Consider the following 18,810-nt stretch of genomic DNA (forward strand, 5'->3'; position numbering starts at 1 on the left):
CAAGTGATGGATTCAATTTCCTTAGCTTCTATTGAAAAGGCTTGGCCCCTTCCTTGATTGGAATGATGTGCTGGATTATTCGCATGTCGTATGTTTTCAAGCCATCATACATCCACGCGAACACATCACGGTACTATCTAAACAGGCACACAAAATCTTGCCACTCTTTTGGTGTGCAACATGTACCGAGATTCACGAACTTCAGATTTTTGTCAATTCCGAGGTTGATTTGTTCATATAATATTGTGGAACTATGGGTTTTGGCATTCATTGGCCCCTGAAACCGGTTCTGTGTGGGGTTGTGTTATATTCTTTCGACGACTAGCCCACGTAGTTAACCAGGGGGTTAGAGGGGGGGCGGAGCCCCCCTTCGTCGTGTCGATTGTGTAGCGAGGGGGGTCATAGGGGGTTTGAGACGTACCTGTAACTCCACTTTATGGGGTCTGGGGCAGCGCCCCAGAAAATTTTGGTTTTGGACCCTATGTTAGGTTGGGCGGACCCACCTATGATTTTGTGCATGATTTTCGCACATGTATTTGGACACGATGGTTTTCGGTCCATGGTATTGGACGCAATGGTTTTTGGTCCATGGTATTGGATGCTTCGGCATGTATAAATATGTATTATAATATTAAAAGGAACATAATGAAAAATCAAGTTGGTAGTCCCAGTTTTGGGATCCAGTGGGAAAATCTCTGTGTATATGTGTTTTATGTGTTATGTTCTCGCATTGTTTATTTTTCTGTGTTTTAGAATTCGTATGCAGGTAATTTTCTGTATGGGTTTAAAACCTACATTTGGTATCAGAGTTGTTTTGGCTTCAAGGGGATGCCTTTGTTGCTGAGGGGTTTCGCTCGGGCCTGTGGTAGACCCTGTTCAGTGGGAGATCTGCGAGATCGATTCTAGTGGTGAAAGAAGATGGCGAGCAGTGGAAAGATAGAGATCGAGAAATTTAATGGTTAGAGTTTTGAGTTGTGGAAACTCAAGATGGAGGATTTGTTGGTGGATAAAGATCAGTGGATCGCGGTAGATCTAGGTACTAAACCAACGGGAGTGACTGATGAAGAATGGAAGAAGTTGGATCGAAAGGCAAAGAGCACTGTGATGCAGGACAGTGTTCCCTCTGCGGACAGAGGCAACCCCTTTAGCCCTAGAGTGGGTGTAGTCACAAACAAGGACAGATCAACAATGGCTTTCCTTAAATAGTTAAAGTTGGATGCCTACCTCAACTGGTGGTCGATGGAGTTCTGTTGCGCTGCTCTAGCTTTCGCTTCCTTCTCCTCAATGAGCAATCAGCCTGAAACAAAGCAAAGGAAATACAACAAAGCATGTAACCGGAGACAACAATGAACTATTTACTCATAAAGTCAAGAAGTCATGAGCTATCAAGTACATTACATACAAGACATAGGAAAACATCATTGATTGCATTAATAATGAAATAAGAGTCAGCTTACAACCAAAGTCTTGACGTCACAAGCCTTCTTAGGAGGGTCTAGCCAGCATGTTCTTCAAGCATTGACTCTTTGAAGATGGATCTCCCAACATACAAGAGCTCTCTCACTCATAAGTTTTACACAAGATTAATGGCACTTCACAACCTTCCACAAACTCTCAACAATCCCACACTTGCCACATTCACACCAACTATTTAGCAAACTCACAAAACACTAACAACACTGCTCAACAAGCCAACTATCAGAAACTAGCAATGCATAGCAATGGTGAGAGTTTAAATAGGAGAAGGAGTCTCCATGAAAGGTGGAAAGGAGAGCTTATCATCAAGGAAGGTAGCCCAATTGACAGAACTGCCACACCAGGAAAGGAAGGGCGACATAAACAAGGCCAACAACTAGATTTGGAGTCATTTGGAAAGTCGACTGTTGGAACAATTCGCCCAATCTGGATCATCGCGGGCACATAACTGACCTTCAGCGCTAACATCGCTAGTAATTAGTGCAGCTAGTCAGATCATCGCTGTAGAGACCACATAGGCCCGCGCTAGCGCATGAGTCATCGTGGGAATCAGATGTACTTCCGCGCTGGCAACGCGGTCGGGTTGTTCATGAGCGCTTCTCGGCACGTTTATTAAACCAATAGCCGCGATGAGGCAGACAACTTTGGGAAAGTGGGTCAATTGGTAGCTTAGGAGAGCATTTGTCTATTATGAGCATGTTTGACTTGGACACATGACATAGTGAAAAGAACCGGGAGTGAAGACGGTGATAAATTACTGTGTAACAGATGCCCCCTAAAGTATGAAGCCCGAGAGAGTGGGAGGGGTGAAATACTTTACAAAACAACTGAGCTGGAACACTGTCTGGAAGAACCTGTAGGCGCAAGCACATTATCTCTGATGGTGAAGTACATGTCGTCTAGGCATGGACGCAGCCATCCAAAAGACGTATAAATGAGGTCTGTGGTATGGACGCAGCCATCCAGCTAATGAGACCATGAAAATGACAAAGGTATGGTCGCATCCATCCATGAAGACTCAGGCATGGTTGCAGCCATCCATCAACGAGTCATGTAATCACAAAACAATCCACGCAGCCTGAACATGTGTGATCTAAGTTCGGGGTCTTGAACCCAACCGACCATAGTACAAATTCTAACATGCGAATAGATGTCCTGAGGTCGAGCATGATAGAAAGTCGTTTGATTGCCGGTCAATGATGGAAACCGTTGACAAGCGCGAGAGAAACCACCTATAACGCCAATGGTTCTCAAGGTACTAGCGAGCACAATCCACGAAGTGTGAAAAAGGAGCTGAAGTCGAACACTCATGGAATCACCCAATCGATGACCAATGATGAAAGTTGACCGTCAGGTGCGAAGAACTTGCCATTGAGGCATGCAAGCTCTAAGGTACCAAAGGGGATCTCTAGATCAATCTCTTGGATAATGAGCTGATTTCGACCGGAGATGACCCGTCGCAGGAGGGCCATAATGTTTCCCCCATCAAAGACACGAGATAAGGAACAAGTGGTAGATGGCGAAATAGAGTATCAGAGCAAGGGATAGATGTGTAAGTTGCAGAAGGATTATACTCTTGAACATGTAGGCGACACGACTCTGGAGGGTGGCAGCATTCAGGTACCAATGGATCAGAGGCTTAATGGAGATGGCATGAGTCAGATGGAATGAGGCTAAATGGCAACCCAACCCGCGGAAGGCGAAATGACGATGTATGGATATCCCAACCCGACAAGAAGCAAAAGTGTCAATGTTCAAAAGTGACTTGCTGCCAGAAACAATCAATGATAAACCTACTGTTGAATCCAACCTAGTAATAGTTTAACGAGCCCTAGGGAGGAGAAGCTCGAGTCTCGTCATGGTGACGAGTCCAATGTCGTCAGGGTTTAACGAGTCCGACATAGGTAAAACTCGGAGTCTTTTTCATGTTTAGGGAGTTTGAAAAAGACACGGAAAAGAAAACTCCAGGGGGGTCCTTTTTCGTAGATTTGTGTCTCTCGAGCCCGAAAAAGTATAAAACGATACTCGAAAGAACCGCTCGACCATTACGATCGAGGAGTACTTTTCATGATTAGTGACTTCGACCTGAAAAAGTAGAAAAGCGATCGAAATCATGTCGTTTCATAACCAATAATGAGCTTGAAACGACAAAAGCCCGACAATCTTTTCATTTTTAAATGGTCAGAAAAGAGCTTAAAGGCGACTGCCTCTTATTTACTTTTAACGAGTCAAGAGGAACAACTCGGCTATCTTTTCATTTGGAAAAGAGCTTAAAGACGACTTCATGGATCAAGTGTACATGAAGCTCCACTACCTGTAGCTCTGCACAAAAACACATCACAGGTAAACCCATTCGATATAATATTCATAAAAACATAGTTAAAAAATCAAATTTTAGCTTAACCATGTGATAAAAAATGAGAAAAAATCCACATTTATAAAATATAATTTTTTAATTCTAAAAAATTACCATAAAAAGGGGTTAATCCAACCATTTTTACCATTGTTACTGTTCATTCCACTGTGGAGCATTTTGGAGCACCAAAGTTGGCGAGCTAATTTCGGCCCCGTTCGTCCATCGTTCACCCCGAAACTCCGTCCAGGTAGATAAACTTCGTCCTGCGCTTCAATTCAATGTCTTTTTCATGCATTTTGAACGTTAGATGTGTTAGTTGGGCGGATTTTTTGGACCGGGTTCTGCCGCTCGGTCATCGCGGGTATACCCCTTGGGTCCGTGATGATCGAAAAAATTTACACATTGCGCGGCCCGATCATCGTGGAAAAGTGATGTACTTCCGTGATGACCGCGGAAAAATAGAACTAGTGACCTCGCGTCATCGCGTCTGTTTTAGAAACAGACGCGATGACGACGTGAAATTATTTTTTGATGCAAATTACGCGTTGAATTTTTCAAAAGAAGTGCTAATTCACTTTTTCCCATCATGCAGGCTATAATGGCGTTTGTCTGGAAAGAACAAACGCATGATGACAATGATATTCAAGCTTTCGCCGATGTGGGGTGCTGAAATGCATTACGAGCATGCGGATTGCTGAAATTCTTCCTTACTCCGCACCTCCGGTCACAACCTGATTTACTGGAGCTACTGATCCGGGCCTGGAATCCCACTATTGGGAAATTAATCATTCGAGGCCGGGATATCGATTTTGACGCTTCAGACATATATTTTTTGACTGGGCTGTCCCGTCATGGTGAGAGGCCCGTTCTAGAGGGGTAGCGACCCGGGGGTGATTCTCTAGAGATGCTGATGGCTCAAGTGTGCCCAGGGGTACGCAAGACAAAAAGCGGAAAGGTGGCAATCCCGACAGTGGAGGACGTAATCCTTCGCGCTATGTTATTCATGGTGACGCGGGTAGTGGTCTCCCAAGCCCAACACGAGGCTTCGAAGACCCATCTCCGGCTGGCTCTCGAATGTCTCAATCCAACCATATTTAACTGGGAAGATACAGTGACAGCGAATATAAAGAGGCAACTTACCAGATGTCGTTGAGGAGAGACGAAGCAGTTTGGTTACGGGTCCATCTTAGTCCCGCTCATGCTAGAGTCGGTGCTGGCATTGCAGTTACAGGACATGGATTTGGATTTTCCTAGACCACGTGAGACCAGGGCTACATGATGGGCACACGTCATGCCACGAGGGGGTGGCGAACGACCAGTGTCGTGGGGGACACTGTTTCGAGAGTGGCTGGAGCGCCAAGTGATCTTCGTCGAGGATTGGCCATACGCTGGCATGGACTTCCGCGGAGATCCTGACATGCAGCTGCCCGATGGAGAGCAGTGGGATGATGGTGGTAAGACACTTGATCTCATTATTTTTGCATTTTATTTTTTATGATTTTTTTTAATTTTTTTCATGTATATGTCCTAATAACAAACGTTATGGAATTGCAGATGTGGGACCAGTGAGACCCATTGGGTTGGCTCCAGAGGCACGGAGGGATGCACAGGGCATCAGAGCACTGGCCGTGGCTCCCCCAGTGGATGACGAGATGGAGACAGTGTCTGGAAACCTTGAGGGTCTGATGGCGGGGATCCCTGACTACATGGGGGTCGAGGAGGTCCCCGTAGTGTTGTATATCCACACAGTAGGAGTAAAACCCAGGGTGCAGCGCCTGTTGAGGCGGGTGGCACGAGCAGCGGTGTGCTATAGGGAGCACAACCCGCCACAGTAGATGCCTAGGTTTATTTTTTGCTGATGATTTTTTGAGAGACATGTGTCTCGGATGTACGGAGAGCACAAACTCTGTTTGGACATATACATTTATTTTTTGAGCGCCTCGGTGCGCCACACGATATATCTATCTATCTATATATATATATATATATATATATATATATATATATATATATATATATATATATATATATATATATATATATACATACATATACATATTCCTATGGTTTATTTTGTTTTTCATGCTTCTATCTACTGTTTTAATTACATGTTATGCAAATGTCTGTCTAACACATAATTGGCTAATGCATCAATTAACGTGTTTAATAATCTCGGAATGTGTTGATATGTGATGAAATCAAAATTCCTTTCTAACAATTTAACACGTAAATACAACCTTAAAATCCGATGGTCTCTGACGGAATATCGCCCATTGAGCTGGTGGACGACAAGTTGAGAATCCAGGTTCACAAGCAATGTACGAATACCGAGATTGATCACCTCGGCCAGTAACTCGATAACAACACTATACTCAGTGACATTGTTCGTGGTACAACCTAGACAAACACCTTGAAGGTCTACTAGCTCACCATGAGGATCGTAGATCACCCATGCTGCAGAGGACAGGTTGTGGGTACTGCGACAGGCACCATCGGCGAAACCAACGTAAGGTGCACTAGACATTTGCACAAGAAGCAAAAAGACACAATAATCGGCAATCATGCCGACACACTAGGCCAAAAAATGAAAACACACACACACACACAGCACACTTGCTAAACACACTTATGTACAAATCAGAGTGCATGGAATTCACGCATAATATTTTTTCAAGTAAAGCCCATTTCGGGACTTATCCAGAGGATTCCCTTCATAATCAATCAGCTCATAGGCCCCTTTTTGCAAGACTCACTTTACAATATAAGGCTCGTGCCACATGGGCTCAAATTTGCCTGCCCCTAGCTTATCATTTGCTTGATCGTAGAGCAGAACTAAATCTCCCTCATCAAAAGAACGAGGATGAACAGTATGATCGAAGTGAGTTTTCACTCTCTTCTTCTGTGCTTCAATAGCTAGAGAGGCTAGTCGATGAGTCTCGTCCAGCCGTTCCAGGTGAAGAAGGCATTCTTCTACTGGGGTAGTGTTGGGGAGTAATTTGACGGCTAATTTCAACGAAGGGATCTCACACTCGATGGGAAGGGTAGCCTCCAGCCCATAAACCAATTGGAATGGGGTGAAACTAGTGGCATCCTTCATAGAAGTTCGGTAGGCCCATAAGGCAGAGAACAACATCAAGTGCCAGTTAGACTTGTGCATGCCAATGGTGCGTTGAAGCATCGTAACTAGAACCTTGTTGACGGCTTCTACTTGGCCATTAGCCTGAGGATAGTATGGAGTCGAGCTATCATGTCGCAAGCCTAGCTGGGTTGTTAGCTCAATCATCATATGATTATGGAAATGCTTACCGTGATCAGTGACGATAGCCTGAGGGACTCCGAATCGTGAGATAACATGATTAAACAAAAATTGCGCTGCTGTGTGACTGTCTTCAGATAATGTGGGCATCGCCTTGGCCCATTTTGTGAAGTAATCAACGGCAATGATGATATACCCATGCCCCCCGGTTGAGCGAGGGTTACAGGTCATATAATCAATGCCCCATTTTGCAAAAGGGCCGACGGTAACAACAGGGTGCAATGGAGCGGGAGGCGCACGCATCTTTCGCTGGTAGATTTGGCACTCGTGACAGGAGCGGATGGCAAGAATGCAGTCCTTAAAGATGGAGGGCCAAAAGTAACTGGCACAAAGGATCTTTTGAGCAGTAGCATATCCGGAGATATGACCACCACAGGCGCCAGAATGGCAGTCATTTAAAACTCGCTCATCTTCTCGAACGTTAAACATCGACGAAAACAGAGTTGGCACCGAGACGGTACAAGGTGTCCCTAATAATACGATATGGCTGAGACTGATGGCGAATCTGTTGCCGAGAATCCTTAGACACATCGGGATGAAAAGAAGATGTCTGCAGATAGACAATGATATCCCCATACCAGGGATCGAGGGTGCTGATTAAGAACAGGGTTATGTCCAGAATATGGTCCTCTAACCGAGAGGGCGCTGTAGGAGATGGAAAAGAGCAAAGCAACTCAACAAAGACAAGGGATTTCTTAGACTTGGTAGTGGTGAATTCCAAGTCGAACTCTTGGAGGATAACGATCCACTTCGATTACTTGCCCCCCAGCAACTGACGCGACAGGATGTACGTCATCGGGTTGCAATCAGAAACCACTGTCGTAGTGCGCAATAAGATATAATGGCGGAAACGTTGGACGGCACAAACGACGGCCAGTGCCAACTTCTCGACGTGAGCATATCGAGATTCCGTATCTAATAGATTGCGGTTGAGATAATAAATGGCATGGTCAGTGTCATCGTCATCATCTTGAACGAGAACCATGCCAATAGTGGTATCGACAGCGGCCAGATACAGAGTGTAGTCATGATGATAATTCAGAGGACGCAACAATGGAGTAGAAACAAGGAGAGCCTTGAGGCGCTTGAAAGACTCTTGAGCAGTGGCATCACAAAGAAAAGGGGTGTACCACTTTAATAACCACGTGAAACCTTTGGCCACTTCGTCATAGTTCGGAATGAAGTGTCGTAAAAAATTCGCTTTGCCCTGCAAACTCTACAATTGCTGCAAAGAAGCAGGGGGAGGGAGATTCAGAATGGCCTCGACTTTAAGGGGATCCAAATGGATGCCCTCTCGGGAGACGATGAACCCGAGAAGTCTACCAGACTCGACGCAGAAGACACACTTATGTGGATTAAGCCAGATGCGGTAGTGTCAACAGTGGAGAAAGATTTCGCGAAGGTGAGTGGGATGGTCCTGACATTTAGCTGAATGAGCTGGTAGATCATCCAAGTAAGGTTGCACAATGTGTCGAATATCATGGAATGCATAAGACATTGCGCGTTGGAAGGTAGCACCGGCATTTTTCAAACCGAAAGGGAGCTTTTTGTAGGCAAAAGTGCCCCACGGATAGATAAAGGCGGTCTTGTGTTGATCGGCGGGCGCAATATTAATCTGGTTATAACCAGAAAAACCATCCATGAATGAGTACATTTCACTTCCGGCACACTCATCAATGAGCTGGTCAATGAAGGGTGTGGGATAGTTATCTTTGGGACAGGCTCGATTAATATCATGGTAATCAACACAGACCCTGATGGTGCCTTGTTTTTTAGTCACAGGGACGATATTGGAGACCCAATCTATGAGTGGGATGGGGTAGATGAAACCAACCTTAAGAAGCTTTTCAAATTTTGCTTTGATGGTCGCAGCCTTTTGGGGTGCACGGGGTGTAAACGCTTTTGAACGGGCTTAACACCCAGATACGTAGGTATCTCATGCACCACGATGCTAGGATTGATTCCGGGCATTTCTTCATAAGACCAAGCAAACACATCACGGAATTCGCGAAAAAGATCAGTATAGAGCTGAATCTCCTCAGGAGTACAATTGACTCCAACATGGATATGCTCAACAATCCTTGATTTAATAGAAATGTCGATCGGTCGGGTTTGCGTAATGTTTCCCATGTTTCCTTCAGAGGACGCTTGATAAACTTGAGTGGGTGTCTGAAGGGGTTGCGATGGGAGACGAGGAGCAAACCCCTCGAGATAGGTAAGCATTTCCCGGTGGGCAGGGAGAAACGAGGAACGATGGTGGTGATCGGACCAAGGGGGTTCCTCGAGAGACATGGTCTTGATAATGGCTTCATCAGAAGGAAATATTTCCTTTAAAGGATATGAAGAAACATCATCTCCAAGCCAAGGGGAATGAGCATACGAGTCGAGAGCTCTACTTGAAAGAGCAGATTCAGGAGGGGGAGCCGATGCAGAAACAATCTCGACGTAGTTGAGCTCAGCAGGACTCAACGACATCTCATCGCCCCAAGATTCTATCTGATCAGTGGGGGGAAGAACCCACGGATTAGAGCGAATGGAAATCATATTGATAGGAGCGACGTTCGGAGGTGGGAGTGAAAACATGCCCATAAGGGCAGGATCTTTAAAAAGTCCAGCTCCCAAACTCTCTAATGGAATGGAGGTATGCTCCACAAAAGGCACGTTGCCTTCGGAAGAGGAGGCGAAGAAAGACAGCTGGTCTACTGTGATGATCTTCCCTTGATGAGGGAAACGAATGACACAAAATAGAGATGAAGCCACAGCTCGCATGGCATATGTCCAGCTTCGGCCCAAAAAGAGGTTGTAAGTTAGATTGGCATCAATGACTTCAACTTCCACTTCAACCGTCTTCCCTTCCAAAGTAATAGGCAAACGTTGGAGTATACCATAAGGGCAAGACTCTCTCCCATCAAAGGCTTCCAAGGTCGTAGGAGACTGGCTTAGAGTCGGAGAACCAATAGCCTTCCAACAAGCAACAGACATGATGCAAGTTGAAGCACCTTCATCAATGATGGTACGATGAATCGTTTTAGAGTTGATGATGACTTGGATAAGGAAGGCGATTTGGTGAGGCAGTCTCGGTACATGGCTTTCGAGATCAAAAGTAATCAAATCTGAGTCGGCCGGGTCGATGCCACCGATGGCCGATAGCAAGGACTTCCTCTGAGAGGGGCAACTCTGGAGGACTTCTAGAGTGGACATAACCGACAGAGCCTGGGCTAAGTCCTCAACGATGCTATAATGCTGAGCAGCATGAGCATTAAGGTTGTAAGAAGATTTCCAGAGTACACCTTTAGGAGAGGGTCGGATGGGCGTCTCAGTGCTAGGTCTCTCGATATGGAGTGGACCAGAACTGGATGAAGGAGCGCTAGAGGGGACCTCAGGCTCTTTCCCGGTAGGCGACAGATATTCTTTTGCTCGAGTACTAATGTGGACGGGAATCTTCCCAACCATAAACATTTGAGAACCAAAGGGAGAAGAGGATTGGGATGGATCAACCACCATTTGAGTTTGTTGCAAGGGAAAAGGCTCTTTCAGCACAGCAGGAGTCCCAGGGGTACCCTTTAGCAAACAACTAACCTCAGACTACCTTGGGCAGTCTTTGGTATAGTGATCCTCATCACAGATAAGGCAAGGATACTTGGGTTTGCGTTTGGCACCTTACTCAGATGGAGGTTTAGGGGAATCCTGTTTCGGCTGTTCAGCTTTATTTTTTCCTTTTCCCTTCTTTTTTCCTTTCGAGGCTTTGTCTATTGTGGTGGACTGGACGACGTTAACGTCAGAAGTATTACCAGAATTGGATACAACCTGAGAAGAATTTTCATTCGAAGCATTCGACTTTTGCTTCCAAGGGTTCGCGGAGGATTTCTTAGAGGGCCGATTAACAAAACCAATGATACCATCAACAGATGGTGTTGACGGGGCTTTTGGAAGCTCCGGGCCTCGGGGCGTCAGGAAAATAATCATATAGTGTACCGGACTGGGAATAAACCAAGTCAAGGTACTAAGCATGCGCAATAGCCTGCTCTTCAGTTACACATGCCCCCATAGCAATGTCCTGTGCTATCGGACCGACGAATGAGGTCGTGAACCAGTCGGTCAAGAGCTGATCAGGAATCCAAAACTTAATCAAACGGCGACGCCGTCTCCATTCATGGATATGATCGGAGATGTGCGTAGTCGTTGTTTGTTTAAGGGATGTTAGGAGATGTGTGCCCGTTTCATATCGAATCAGAAACTAAAAATGAGTTAAAAATGCCATAGCCAAGCCAGTGAGGGTCCTTTGAAAAAGGCAGAGCCGGATTGAATCATTAAGCCATGAATTTGACGAACACCATAGGTGATAAGTCATGACATGGGCTTGGGGGTCTTCTCCAGCTTTACCATCGAATTTGGGACAATCAACAGGAATCTTAGTTGGAACTGGTGGCCAATACGGATTATGAAGGATAAGATCATTGGTCAGTTTGGACACATCTGGTAACTCCAACATTGCTAAAAAGGGTAACTGAGGATTAAAGGACATCTGAGGCCGCGGGTAGGAGTTAGCACTAGAGTTCCAACCAGCTGGTTGTTTCCCCCATTGATTTTGTCCAAACGGGTTTGGCCCAGGAGGGTTCTTCCTGTAGGGATTTTGTCCATAGCGCTTGTAGCCATAACTGGATGGTTGACCCTGGATTTTCCCCCCAACATTCCATTGATTACCAACTTGACCTGCAGGAGCAACATACAGTTGCTGGTAATTCTGATAAGGACTCACCTGCAATTGTTGATAATTTTTATACGAGGAAAATTGAGTTTTCCCTTGGGATTGCTGGAAACCATAAGGCGGCTGGGCTCTAAACTGAGCCTGGGGGCCAGGCTGCATTTGATAAGCAGGTTGAGATTGAGATCCAACCTGCATTTGAAGACCGAATTGGGTCTGGAGCCCAGACTGGGGTTGAAAACTGGGTGGAGCTTGAGAAGCAACAATCATTGAAGTGCCTGGTTGAGCAGGCCCAGATGGATGTCCTTGAGAGAACTGAGACTGAGCCACCTGGCTAGAAGGTTGACCTATTTGAGGTTGATATTAGCCCATTTGCCCAGAAGGTTGAGCTTGCTGGGTATTGGGTTGTCCTTTCACAACTGAGGGCTGTCCTGATTGTTGTGGGGAAAAGTATCCGACTCGGATGACCCTATCCCTACTCTAAGGGTGACAGTCCTTAGCAACAATTGAAAGTAAAGCTTTGATTATTTTCCTTTATGAAAGTACAGAGAAGGAAGAAAAGATTGACCAACCGGTGTCTTTCGCTTTTGTCGATCCTATCCTCTATCTTTGTCTCTTGTTCCCAGCTCCTTGTTCCCTTTGCCGGCCCAGCTACACAAAGATCCTGCACAAACAAGAGAAGGAAAACTACAAGAAACATGTACTCATAACTGATGCATGGATTAGAGTGAACCAGATATACAAGTAAATACAATACATCAATGCAATACAAGTATATAGGAGAACATTCAAAGCTTTATTGATAGAAGTAAAAGGGTTCTGAGAAGGTTACAACCATCAATGGCTCCAATCCAGCAGCACCTCCCCAGCAGCAAGAAATCTCCTCTTCACCTCTATAAAAGCAATCACCCAATAGCTCTAACTATAAACCAACAACACTTCCTTGCTTTGCACAAAATTCCAGCCTCCTCAGACCTCATGGAAGAGCTCTATATATAGGATAGAAGAAAAGAGGATGAGTCAGCTTGAGACTAACATAAAGCTGCCTTGTGTCCTCTCCCTCTTCAGTTAATCTTCAGTTCTTGAGTCCACTTGGAGATCCTTGCTTACACATGGAGATCAAGTACCTCTTACTCATCACAGGGCGAATCTCTTGAACCAAGTGTCAGTTTGGAAGCTTCCTGGGCAATTGACACCTTGCAGAATGACTGTGCCACTTGGCCAATCTCGCCCAGCGCAGGTAGCCTTCATTAGATTTGACTTCCAGCGCAGGTACAAGGAGGAGCAGTTGCATTACAGCGTAGATGCTCAGTGGAGCAGCTGACATGATCCAAAAATAGCCCGTTTCTGAGTGTTTTCAGGTGGAGAACTGATGGGAAGTGCTGTGGTTTGCTGACCTTGTTCTTCTAGGGGTAAGAACAACATGTTTAGGGACTGAGGATCCCTGTAATTATTGACATTTCATGCTCCATGCTGCGAGGCACAAAAATGTCTATAACAGTTGCCCCCTAAAGTATGAGGCCGTTTATCGGGTGAAATGCTTTATCTAGAGGGTCCGAAGTTCATTCCAGTGCTGAGGAGGCGCCCTGTAATACAATACAATACAATACATTATTTTTCATTTTGTTTTCATGATCTAGCTGAGGCGGGCATTCCCATGCTCAGCTTTATAAATACATTCTGGTACATAGAACAGACGATCGTCTGATAGTAGACTGACAATTTTCTGCTGAAATTATCATCCTTTGAATAGGATGATCATCTGCTGCAATGATGTACATGACAAATGCTTTTATATTTCCTGAATATATATCGTAGCCCGGATGGATGAAACTAGATCCGGGGTCTTCAAACTCGTTCGATCTTCACTCTAAGTACAAGTCGATCCATGTGAGAATTGCGCTGAAGTCGAACATGGAAAGACATCGCTTGATTACCGGCCAATAATGAAAACCGTTAACAAGCGCGAGAGGAATCACCGATAATGATAATGACCCTCAAGGTACCACAGTACAATTCACGTGGCGTGAATAAAGGACTTGGCGTCGAACGCCACGCAAAATCTTCTGGTCGAAGGTCATTGATGTATACCTGTCGCCGGAAGTGAGAAACTTGCCATTGAGGCATTCAAGCTTCAAAGTACTGATGGGGATTGTTCCTAGATCAACTTCTTGGATAATGAGCTGAAGTCGACAAGAAGCGATCCGTCAAAGGAGGGCCTTAATGAATCCCACATCAATGACACGGAACGGAGCTAATGATTTTAGTGGAGGTGAAAACAAACTGTGACATATGATTCAAGGTGGCGATCATGAATGGATGAAGGATAATGTATGGCAGTGGATGGGACACGGTTGACACTTTCAGAATGACCCCTCTTGAACATATAACGACACTGATGCGATGGATCGGTAGCATTACCCCAAATGTGGATGGTTTGGCGAGGACCATGGTGATGAGACCGGTGAATGAAACAACGCAACCCGATGTGGTACGGAGGAAAAGTGTCATGTTCAAGAGTGACTTGCTACCATTAAACTTTGATGTTCTCCCAATTTTTCCCCAGTCATTTCTGACCAGTACCTCTTTATTTTTGTCAAGCTTGAGGAGGATAACATATGCTTGTTCTATAACCTGCCCTTCGGGCAAGCCCATCGCTATGATTTAACGAGCTTAGCGATAGGGAAACTCGTTCTCGTCTAAAGACAAGTTTGTCGCTATTTAATCATTTTAACGAGTCTAACGACAAGGAAAACTCGGTCCTTTTCATTTTTAGAGAGTCTGAAAAGGTACATAAAGTTAACTCCATAATTCCTTTTTCGTCATCTAATCCCTTAAGTCCGAAAAAGTATAAAACAATACAGAAGGGATGAGTTTTCGATTGCTTTAACGAGCCGAACAAAACAAGCGCTCGATCTTTTTGTGCAATAATCCCTCAGGTCCAAAAAGATTAAAATCTAGAGGAGGGATAGTGTTCCGGTCGTTTAACGAGCTGGAAGGCCAAAACTCGGCAAACTTTTCATATTTTACGAGTCAGTGAAAAGAGCTCAAAGAAGACTCATCTTTTGAGGAACGAGTGATAAACAGGGATAGCAGCAGATTCCAGGTACAGGTTGGAATTTTCCAATCACGGCAGTGTCACAAGGATGGCTAGGTGAAATCACTCTTCGCAGCTGTTTCTCAAAAGAGGTAAACACACAAATGGAGGTGAATGATCGGCCAAATGAACAGTGGAGGTGACGGTGCACAAACACGACCAAGGCTTTTATGGTTGATGAATTTACGATCTCAAAAGGTTATTTACCGGTTCATTTTTTCTGAATGAGCTTGAACTCTGAAGGAAAGCCTGCTCATAAACTTATGTTTATTTTTTAACGAGCATGAACTATGCGCTAAAACTGCTCGGATCTTGCGTTTATTTTTTAACGAGCATGAACTATGTGCTAAAACTGCTCGATATACCAGTCATAAGAACGCCTCCTGTGAGATAGCTATTTTTTAAGCAGCTTTACCTCACGAAGCTATGCTCCAATTTTGGCAAGTTTTTACCTTTTCCCCACAGGCTTTCTTCATGTAAGGTCGGAAACGGCTAATCCTACGAGTTTAAAGGGTTAGACCTACAGGTTTAAAGGGAGGACCTAAAAATTTAAAAAATAAATAGTCGTCCCTTGCTTACATTCCAAAAGTTTGCATGCCCCCAGGCATAGGACATAATTTCGAGGCTGCCCCTCCTCTCCCCTACTTCTGCTTTTCTTTGGGTGTTCACAGCTACTTGTCATCTTGCCAATCTAATGTTAACGATACTAGTCTTCTCGTTATTTTAAGGGGTCTTATGCGGTACTCAGGCTTCCCGTTGGCCCAACTTTTAACGAACAGCTACTTGTGACAAGAGAAGAACACTACTCAAAGACAAAACATTGGTATTATTGAGGGAGGCTTGCTTCTTTCTTATTATCCGAAGAGGGTTCTATTCGCTGCCGCAAATCAATCTCTTTCTTCGGCGATGTCTATCATTGGGTTTACTCAAAGATGGTTACCCCTTGTCACAACAATATAGTCTCCTTCTCTGGAGGCTGCCCCTACTTATCCTTCAAAACATTTGTTTTAATGGGTGAGGCTTGCTTTTCCCCAAAGATGGTTATTACTTGTTACAATAAAGGGAATTCCTACTTGGGCAGTGCCCATCTATTTAGACAAAGGTGAATGACTCCTTTGCCAAACACATAACTTTAACAAAAGAATACTATTCCAGAACAACCCCTCTTCCATCCACGGATGGGGTACGGACTAGTCATATTCTTCTGCGGAAATTCTACCTTATACCCGGGGTTTCTTCTGCCCGAAGCAGACCAGGGTGCATGCCCCCTGGGTCCTAGTCTTTCTTTCCGAATCACTCGCACTCATCGGGAAGGAGGACTGGGGGTGGAGGCGAATCTTGAGTGAACAGACCATTTAGGAATGGTATTTGACTATTTGCGATGCGAGATCCCGGAAACGAAAGTTGGTCTACGAGCTTGACCACCCTTCCTTCGTGTGGAAAACACATTACTCTAAAGAGTGAGGAGACTATCGCTCCCATGCAATAAATATAGTCACGTCCAAGGAGTAGGTTATAATCCAAGGGTCCCTGGACGACCAACACGTTCATATTGACGGTCTTCCCTTTCAATGTAACAATTACATTGGGGAGGATTCCTAATGGTCGACTGGTTCCTTTATCAAAACCTGAGAGATTTCTTAACTCAGGTAAAAGCGCCGGGGAACCCAGTGCTTTCCAAGCAACAGAGGAAAGGATACTCACAGACGCCCCTTCATCAATGATAGTACCAGCCATAACCATTCTATAGATCTGGACAATGATTCTGAATGGTATACTGGCTGGTAACCGGGGTCTGCCTAGTTGATTCCAATCAAAGGATACAACCAGGTTGCTTGGTGGTGGGACCGAATATACGGCCGGGTATGACCCTGATGATGTTCCTTCCTGCGATAAAGGAATGGGCGCATTGCCCTGATGCTCATCAGAGTCGGTGCTAATGAAAAGAACCTGGATGGTGTCATCCTTATTCTCTTCAGCGAGGGTGTCGCATGAAGATGACTCTTCGGCGACGGTGTCATTTGAAGATGGGTCTTCAATGACAGAGTCATTGGACGATGAAACCTCTGAAGGAAGAACCGGGTCAACTGCCATTTCGACCTTTAGACTCTCGTCTGGTCTGGATTCAGTAGGTTCATTCTCAATGACCGACACTTCAGCTGACCACTTGGGCGGGTCAACTGGATTTTCAACTATCAAGGGATTAGGCGCGAGTTTTTGGTATCCAGGAGGAAGTCGTAACGGTGACACCGGACGATCTTCCAAAACTCTCTTGGCCTCATCTAAGAATGGACATTTGTGGATGGCATGCTTGCCTTCACACAATACACAGGGTGATCTTGATCTCCCTCTTTGTCCTTCACTCTCGCTAGTTGACGGACTGCAATCAACATGACTATCAGAGGTTGATGCTACCGGATTGTGCAACCTCGGGGACCAGTCCCTTAGTATCCGGGGAATACAAGGACAATCACGATGGAAGTGGGTCCCTTTGCAAATGACACATGGCGATTTAGGCCCGGTCGGTGCAGTGTGTGGGTTTTTGTCAGCTGTCTTTTGCTTGCCCCCAGCTGCCTTCGCCATAGGCTCCTTCTGCTTCTTTTCTTTCTTCTTCTTTTCCTTCTTCTCCTTGGGAGGTTGACTTTTGCCAGCTCTACCTTGCGAAGATGAAGGATCAGAGGAAGTATTGTAAGAAGTGGAAGTCTGGTGGGTAGTTCTAGACTGTTCTGACTGTTGATTCGACTGCTCAGGATTAGTGGCGATCTGGACTACATTAGTTGAAAAGAGCTATACAGGTAGGCCAATTGTCAATCCTGGAAGTGACAATGTCGCCATATGAGGCGCACCAACATCTCCCCAAGAGGAGAAGGGATTTGGACTTCCGCCAAGGTTGCCTCCTTGGTTGGTGGGCTCCATACTTTTCAACTGAAAGATCAACGTGGGAATAACAGGTGATTATGTTCCGCTTAAAATAAATTTTATTAACGACGCTTTTAGACACAAACTTGCTTTTTCATGTTTTAAGAGTCGAGAAAAAGCTAAAGATGACTCTAGTCGCCTTCGATGTATTAACGAGCCCGAAGTGACAAATGCTCGGTTGGACTTTTTCAGTTATAGAGTTTGAAAAAGGCCAAAAGAAACTGCTCTGGAGATCTAGGCAGAGGGTGTGCCAAACCTTTCGCGAAACCACAGAATACGTTTTATGGTACGGGTGGTCGATCTTCGTGAATGCTGTGTTCACTGCATCGCGATCAGTAGGGCGGCCGACATGGTTTCCTAAGGATAAAGGATAAATGCCTATAGGGGTCTCCCAATATATGCGACGGTACGCGGGAGCACAAGTTCGTATTAGTGCCACCGACTCTCAGGAGGAATCACCCACCTTCGTAGAGATCGACAGTCACTATGTTTAACGACGCCGGAACACGTCTCTACCTAGACCTCTAGATGTTTGCGTTATGTTACAAAGCGTTGTTATGTAAATTTGGTTTATTTTAATGTTGATCTTGCTTAACAGTTTGCCTTTAAGGATCACCACGAGATGTATATATACAACTTCCTACATGCAATCTAAGATGAGAAGCAAAACTTTTCAATCTTTCAACTTTGAAAACCTTAATCTACTGAGGGAAAAGAAAGACACAACTTTTCGCACAGATCATAGAACACACACTAAAATGCAAATTTTCCTAAATCGTCAAGCACACAGTCAAATGCAAAATGCACAATGCAGATATTTCTTTTCGTTATCCTTAATGTTGATGTAAGACAAAAAGGAAACTGTTGTATAACTTTGAATCTAATCTCAAGCGAAAGTAAACAAGCTTGTCCAAAATCAAAAGACACCTTAAGATAGACTT

The sequence above is a fragment of the Pinus tabuliformis genome, chromosome 1_2, assembly GCF_031772625.1.
Source record: "Pinus tabuliformis cultivar Carrire ecotype Pingquan chromosome 1_2, CPIR1, whole genome shotgun sequence".
NCBI classification, from domain to species: Eukaryota; Viridiplantae; Streptophyta; class Pinopsida; order Pinales; family Pinaceae; genus Pinus; species Pinus tabuliformis.